This window comes from Hyla sarda, chromosome 4 (assembly GCF_029499605.1).
Source record: "Hyla sarda isolate aHylSar1 chromosome 4, aHylSar1.hap1, whole genome shotgun sequence".
In the NCBI taxonomy this organism is placed as follows: domain Eukaryota; kingdom Metazoa; phylum Chordata; class Amphibia; order Anura; family Hylidae; genus Hyla; species Hyla sarda.
The window spans coordinates 419,799,935-419,808,328 of record NC_079192.1 but is presented as its reverse complement, the minus strand read 5'-3'; the positions used below and the strand labels follow the sequence as shown (position 1 = coordinate 419,808,328).

The 8,394-nt window shown below is 42.4% G+C and overlaps 1 long non-coding RNA gene across 2 annotated transcripts in view; it reads right to left on the bottom strand.

The window, feature by feature from the left end:
- Window positions 1–1,853: 1,853 nt before the first annotated feature.
- Window positions 1,854–8,394, bottom strand: part of LOC130267789 (uncharacterized) — a 43,098-nt gene continuing 36,557 nt past the window's right edge. Inside the window, exons 3-4 of one of the 2 annotated variants that reach the window (XR_008843282.1) lie at window positions 2,520–2,579; window positions 1,854–1,975 (exon numbers count right to left, since the gene is read on the bottom strand). This is a non-coding gene — a long non-coding RNA (uncharacterized LOC130267789). The other variant, XR_008843283.1, reaches the window with a different exon arrangement.

Sequence of the window (8,394 nt, the reverse complement as noted above, 5' to 3'; positions counted from 1 at the left end):
TAATAAGATATAAGGAAAAAGAAAATGTCAAATGCAATGATTTTAAATTTAACCCCTTAACTACAATGGACGTAAATGTACATCATGATGATGTGGTACTTAACGCACCATGACGTACATTTACACGCCGACAAGACTGCGGGCACCGGACCCGTGCTCGCGTCATGCGCGGCAGGTCCCGGCTGCTATCAGCAGCCAGGGACCCGCCTGTAATGGCGGACAACCACAATCGCGCGGATGTCCGCCATTAACCCCTCAGATGCCGTGATCAATACAGATCACAGCATCTGCGGCAGTTCGGTACTTTAAATGGATGATCGGATCGCCCGCAGCACAGCCGCGGCGATCCGATCATCCAGCATGGCGGCCGGAGGTCCCCTCACCTAGCTCCGGCTGTCTCCCGGGGTCTTCTGCTCTGGTCTGAGATCGAGCAGACCAGAGCAGAAGATCACAGATAACACTGAGCAGTGCTGTGTCCTATACATAGCACTGCACAGTATTAGCAATCAAGCTATTGATCTACAGGTTGGGCCATTTCTATGGATAAACCTTAATAAAATGGGAATGGTTGGTGATAATAACTTCCTGTTTGTGGCACATTAGTATATGTGAGGGGGGAAACTTTTCAAGATGGGTGGTGACCATGGCGGCCATTTTGAAGTCGGACATTTTGAATCCAACTTTTGTTTTTTCAATAGGAAGAGGGTCATGTGACACATAAAACTTATTGGGAATTTCACAAGAAAAACAATGATGTGATTGGTTTTAACGTAACTTTATTCTTTCATGAGTTATTTACAAGTTTCTGACCACTTACAAAATGTGTTCAATGTGCTGCCCATTGTGTTGGATTGTCAATGCCACCCTCTTCTCTATATACTGCTATATACTACTATATACACACCGCAGGAGAAATGCTAGCACAGGCTTCCAGTATCCCTATACACTGCTATATACTACTATATACACCGCAGGAGAAATGCTAGCACAGGCTTCCAGTATCCGTATACACTGCTATATACTACTATATACACCACAGGAGAAATGCTAGCACAGGCTTCCAGTATCCGTATACACTGCTATATACTACTATATACACCGCAGGAGAAATGCTAGCACAGGCTTCCAGTATCCGTATACACTGCTATATACTACTATATACACCGCAGGAGAAATGCTAGCACAGGCTTCAGTATCCATATACACTGCTATGTACTACTATATACACCGCAGGAGAAATGCTAGCACTGGCTTCCAGTATCTGTATACACTGCTATATACTACTATATACACCGCAGGAGAAATGCTAGCACAGACTTCCAGTATCCGTAGTTTCAGGTGCTGCACATCTCGTGTCTTCACAGCATAGACAATTGCCTTCAGATGACCCCAAAGATAAAAGTCTAAGGGGGTCAGATCCAGTGACCTTGGGGGCCATTCAACTGGCCCATGACGACCAATCCACTTTCCAGGAAACTCTTCATCTAGGAATGCTCGGACCTGACACCCGTAATGTGGTGGTCACCATCTTGCTGGAAAAACTCAGGGAACGTGCAGCTTCAGTGCATAAAGAGGGAAACATCATCATGGAGCAATTTCACATATCCAGTGGCCTTGAGGTTTCCATTGATGAAGAATGGCCCCACTATCTTTGTACCCCATATAGCACACCATACCATCAATTCTTGCCACTCTCCAGTGACATGCGGTGTGCTCTTGCTGAATGAAGCTAGGACAGCCACTGATGTTTCTTCATTAGTGACAGATTTCTTGCATCCACATTTTGGCAAATCCAACACTGAACCAGTTTCACGAAACTTAGCAAGCAGTTTGCTAACTGTATCATGGGAGATGGGTGGTCTTGTAGGGTGTCTTGCATTGAAATCTGCTGCAATGACCCGGAGACTGCGCTCACCAGACATCAACACAATTTCTATCCGCTCCTCACATGTTAACCTCGATGACATGTCAATGGCTGTAAACAAAGAGAAACTTGTAAATAACTCATGAAAGAATAAAGTTACGTTAAAACCAAGCACATCATTGTTTTTCTTGTGAAATTCCCAATAAGTTTGATGTGTCACATGACCCTCTTCCTATTGAAAAAAACAAAAGTTGGATTCAACATGGCCAACTTCAAAATGGCCGCCATGGTCACTACCCATCTTGAAAAGTTTCCCCCTTCACATATACTAATGTGCCACAAACAGGAAGTTAATATCACCAACCATTCCCATTTTATTAAGGTGTATCCATAGAAATGGCCCACCCTGTATGTATGTATGTATATATATATATATATATATATATATATATATATATATATATATAATTTTTAGGAAAAGATCCCGTGGGTGTCATTTTTAGTGATGGCATTTCCTGTATCCAAGTATTAAAACCAGTTCATTTTTGTATATACATGTCTGATGAAAAGGGCAGCCCGCCCTTGAAACGCGTTACATGTTAACCTTTTAAAAATAATTTTAAAAGATATATAAATAAATAATTTTTTCAACTACCTTGGACCCAGGACAGTGGTTTGTTTCTTCCTCATCCACTTTTCCTTGTCTGAGATGTGTCTGGAGGGGACATAGGAGTTTAAAGAAGGACAAAAGGAATCTGGAGAGGATAGAGGAGTCACATAAGGATAGAGGAGTTTAGAGAGGGCAGAGGAGTCTGGAGGGGGCATAAGATTTAAGAGAAGGGAAACAGAGGAGTCTGGAGAGGTCACAGGAATCTGGAGAGTACCAGGGGTCTGGAGAAGAGAAAATGGTCTTTATTGAGACAGAGATGTGGAGAGGACAAATGAGTCTGGAGGGGATAGGAGTCTCGGGAGGAAGCAAAGGAGTCTGAAGGATGGCAGATGGATCTTGAGAGGACAGAAGAGTCTGGAGGGGGACAGAGGGATCTTGAGTAAGCAGGGGGGTCTGGAGAGGACACAGAAATATGGGGAGGGACAGGGGAGTCTGGAGGGGACATGGGAATTTAAAGGGAACAGAGGGGCCTGCTGGGAGACAGAGAAGTCTGGAAGTGGTCTGGAACGAGACAGATGAGTCTGAAGGTGGACAGAGGAAGAAGGAGAACAGTGAAGTCTGCAGGGTTCAGAGGAGTCTGGGGAGCACAGATGGGTCTGGAAATGACAGAGGGATTGGGAAGAGGACAGAGGGGTCTAGAGGAGGACAGAGTGGTCTGGAAGAGGACAGAGGGGTCTTAAAGGGGCAGAGTAGTCTGTAGGAGGAGGGGTCTGAAGGACAGGGGAGTCTGGAGGTGGCCAATGGAGTCTGGAGGAGGAAAGAGAGATCTGAAAGAGGATGGAGGGGTCTAGAGGAGGAGAGAGGTCTGAAAGAGGACAGAGAGGTCTGAAGGGGACAGAGGGGTCTGGAGGAAGACAGAGTTGTCTAAAGAGGGCAGAGGGGCCTGGAGGAGGACATACGGGTCTGGAGGACAGAGGAGTCTGGAGGAGGACAGAGGATAATATATTACCACAGTAACTAAATAACACCATCATACTACTGTTTACACTTTTTAAAGTGATCTGTACAGCATTACAGTAAGAGGCGACACCAATATATAAAGAAGTCAATAGGAGCTCAGATTACTCCTCCCTGTAGATAGAGAAGAGAATATGAGCTCAGCCTCCCACTCCCTGAAGAATGACCCCTTCAAATACCATTCCCAGTCATATCAATAGGGCAGCTTGAATCTATTGTTGTTTATGCTTATGGGGCTTTTATTAAGACATATAACTAAATGCTGCTGAAATCATCTCAGTGTAGTGTACTAAAAATTTTATTTGAAAAAATTACAAATCATTAAAAAAAAACATGTTTCGGAATCTGGCTGTAATCAGGAAAAATAAAATCTAGACAATTCATTAACCCTTATACAGAGACCATCAAATGTTTCTAATTTCTAATTCAGTTGAAACCAAACTTCAACCACTAGGTGTGAATACACTCTTAGGTGGTATCTGTATTTTGGGCACACATTTTAGCACAACTGTGGGTCTAGAGTCTCAGACTGAAAGTATTGTAGTGATTTATAATGCTGTTAGTTTGGGTCATTAAGTCTATGGTCAGGCCGGGACTTTATAATACAGATGCTACCATGTGTCCGTATTATGCATGTGTGAACACAGCCTAATTAATGTGAGGCACATTAGGTTACTAATATGATTTACACGGATTTACACGGTGGGGTCACTTACTATTATAGTGAGGCACATAGGGTTATTAATGTAAATCACACTGGAGTAACTGTTGTAAGATTTATGATGGGGTCACTTACTATTATTGTGAGGCACCTAATGATGCTAAATTTGGGAGGGGGACAGCTGGGTCTTGTATTTACCAGGACAGCCAATCAGGATTCATGGTAGCTATAGTGGGATAGTCAGCTGTGAGGTTTCGCTTCTGACACACACACCAGTGGTAATAGGGGGGCTGCATCTATCTGTGAGTAATGGTATTCCCTCAATTACCAAAGGCAACACCTGAATACAGTGCCCAACCAATAGTGCCTTGGGGTGTTCTTGGTTTTATGCAGGTGCAGGTGAAGCCGGAACACCAAGAGTAAGAAGAATATGGCAAAAGAGGAATGCATTGGAATGGGTAAATTTATTTTGTTAAAGAGTACCTGTCACTAAATAAACTTTTCTAAACTGACTCAGGCTGTGTTCCCCAATTACTCCAAACACTCCTTCCACCCTTAGAAACAAATTCAGAGCTTTTAAAAGCTGTGTATGTTACCTTTATTCTTGCTAACATAGTAAAATCTCCCAGCAGAAGAAAGTGGGCGTTTCAAAGCAGGCATGACATCACTGAAGCCTGCTGGGAGACCACTTCTGCCCTCACATGGTTGCAGAGCTGTGATGAATAGAAGACCTCAGGCCCTGTGCGGCAGCTTTCAGTCTGTGTATATTTCAGTGAGGCTCTGTTCAACTTTCAGTCTGTGTATATTTCAGTGAGGCTCTGTTCAGCTTTCAGTCTGTGCAGCTGCTTTCAGTGAGGCTCTTTGCAGCTTTCAGTGAGGCTCTTTGCAGCTGTCAAACAAGCTCAGTGCATAGAAACACTTCCTGAGTTTGGTCTCCTGCCATTACAAGCAGGAGAACAAAATCTGAGATTTTGACCAGACGGAATGTGTTCTGGCCAAGAAGGGAGACTTTTGGTGGGCAGAAGTATACAGCCGAATAAACTAACATAAATTATTATTTTCTTTTTAATGGAAGCCAATTACAAACGTTATTTATTTGGCATAAGGAATTAAATATTAAAAATCATGGTTAATGACAGTGCCTATTTAAACAAACGATTTATCTACATATATGGAGGCACAATTCTCAAAGAAGTTACAGTCCAACTTGATCAAAACAGCAGCAGGAGTGAAACAGACACATAGAAAAAATATAATAGAAAGATTTATATATTTGTTCTATATCTGTGTTGGTTCTATTCCTAGATTTGGTTAAAAAAAAAAAAAGAAGAAAAAAAAAGAAAGAAAAGAAAAACGTGTTGAGCGAACCAAATACAGCAAACCCAGTGATGGTGAACCTCAGGTTGTTTGAGTCTGCCAAATCTGCTAACATACTGTAAGCTAGGAATTCTTTATGCATCACCAGCTTCCTGTAATCGATCCGCCAGGCAGGTTACACAAGGCTCGACCCCGGCGACCAAGGCAATCTTTCCCCTGCACTTTAAAGCAAGACAAAACTACTGTACACAGCATTGGCTGTCTGCTGACTGCTACAAGGTATCCCAGGCAGAATCAGAAACGTTTTCTCAGCTGTGTGACAGAAAGTTTCTGCCGTTGGCCAGGAAACCCCGCAGCAGTAAGCACAGAAGATGCCCGAGAGAGGAGAAATAAGTATGGTTATCATTGTATTCCTATAAAAAAGTGCAAACTTTTTATCTTTTTCCTTAACAAGAGGCCCTTGGGGTGCTATTTCAATAAAAAAAAATTAATCTGGAGTGTCTTTTTTTTTCTAGTGAAAGCTGTCTAAGAGAAGGCATCCATTAATAAGTATAAGATTAGCACTAGACGCTAACCCCTGCCCCTGTTATGACTCCTGTACCCACCGGCAGCAGAAGTACTAAGAAGAGCCTATGAGCAACATGCTGGAGCACCAGAACTGGGTTAACAGGCTAGTATTATTAGGCTTTCAATGGTTAAAATAAATGGCCCTTGCCACCCTGTTTCCTGGTGCTAAGGGATACTGTCAAGCTTTGGTGTTTTTTTTTCTCACACAACCACGTGCCAGTCTTTTACAACATAGGGGCCACAAATACACATAAAAATATAGGGGCAACATAAGGTACATAAAAGAGCAACAATTCATTCTTAAAAGGAATATACAGAATATTAACATGAGAGGGAGTATAAGGATTACCCTTTACATATTACCTCCCTTACACATTACCCTTATGGAGAAAGTGTTATGGGTCTGAAAAAGTCTGGAGTTGTCAAATGACTAAAAGAAATGTTGCGGTGTGATTATTAACATGTGTCATTCCATTTTCTGTATCTTTAGGCCATGTGTCTGGATTAAGAGTTTTACAATCAGTGAGAACCTGTTTGTTTTGTATCATCTCGGTGTTGTGGTTGATGAATGTTGAGACGCTACATGTTATTGCAGAGAATCCTCAGTATAACCTATTGGTGTTCACCATTCTCAGGTTATAGGACACTTTTATAATGTGACTCAACATCTGTAATTTCACTTTCCTTTTCTCCAGGTTTCATAGAGAATAGAACAAGAAAATATAAGGTCAGGTAACTGTGTGTAGAAAGAAGACCAAAAGGATAGAGAGTTCTTCATGAGTATCAGACATTTTCACAGATCTATTACACATTCTATGACCTTCAGATGTTTATAAAGGCCGGTGTATGTTACATCACAGGAAGCCTCTATATAATGTGTAGATAAGGCAGGATAATTATACCCTAAAGTCTGGAGGGTACTAAAACTGCTAAATACCCATCCAAAGTCCAAAATACGACCAATTTGTTTCTAGAGATCAGCCATTGTCTTATCCTCATTTGTGTTTTTTTGGGCGTTAACCAGTTCTGGCTTTTCTTTTTTTCCGCCACAAAAATTGTTCTTCTGACTGAATCTGTACAGTCAGTAACATGGATGTGTTTAGTCTCATGTGAGACTTGAGGAGTAATGATATCATTGTCAATTCTCTGTTTCTTGATCTGATTCACATTCCTCTCATCATTATTTGCAGCCATAGTCCCTCTTATGTTCTCTGCCGTGTATTTTAAGGGATTTATCACGTTTATTTAGACTGTGATGTTACAGTGTCCTGATTACTAGTTATAGGTCAGTAAACAGATTGTAATAGTTATTCCCCATTTTACAGGTGGCCGTGGCTGGTGCAGTGAGCGAGGATCAGGGTTACGTTGAGGTTGTCTGATTATTTACCTACCTGTAGTATTATGAGATAAATGTTCCTGGACAACCCCCTGTACAGCAGTAATATGCATAATGGGAGCAGGCAAAGGGAGTCCTGAGGAACTTCATATTTTGAGAGAACTGGAGAATGATGAGTCAGGAGATATTCCTTATGGTCTGCAGCCAAGAAGAAACGAAACCCCTGAGAATCTGGGCCAAGTATCAATATCAGGAAACTCCTTCAGTCTGTGTATGAAGACGTCACGATGAACTGTGCCAAGTGCTGCTGAAGGATCTGAGAGTATTAGAATGATCCTCCGCCCATCACTTCTCAGGAACCGATCAGTCAGTATTCGGGTGCTGATTCAGGGCTGTGTGTTTCTCTGAAACCAGACAGGAAAGGGTCATAGACGTGATCACCTGGTATCTAGACTGAGTGTAATAGTCTTTTCTTTGACTTTTCTCAGAAAGAGGAGGTTAGAGACAGGTTGGTATCTCCTAGGTCCATGGGGGGCTTCTTAAAAGGGGTTGTCTCCCTAGTTCCCTGTTGTCTCTCTCCTGACTCTTCCCTTCTCTTCATTCCTCCACAATGCACATTGAGCCTATTGTCTGCTCTTATACTATAGGAGGTTCCTGGATATTGTCACTGGGGGGGAGCGGTGGACCGGGTGTGCAGTATACAGCATCGGCACCACAACAGCAAAATAAATCTCCTCCAGTAACAGTTGGGTGATACCAGTCCTGTGACTGCAACCTGATCATGCCAGCATTGATGTCATGTGACCACCACCGTATCTCATTGACTCCTAGTTTCTAGCACTGGGCAGGACACTTTCGTATTATGTGACCACTTATAGGTCACAGCCATTACTAGTAGCTAGCAGGACGCTCAGATATATATAAGAGATGTCTCTGTCCTCAGCAGTCATGAAATATCCTGTAATATTACATCTCCCCAGTATGGAACCAGTTACATAACATCATCCATTACCAGACATGAC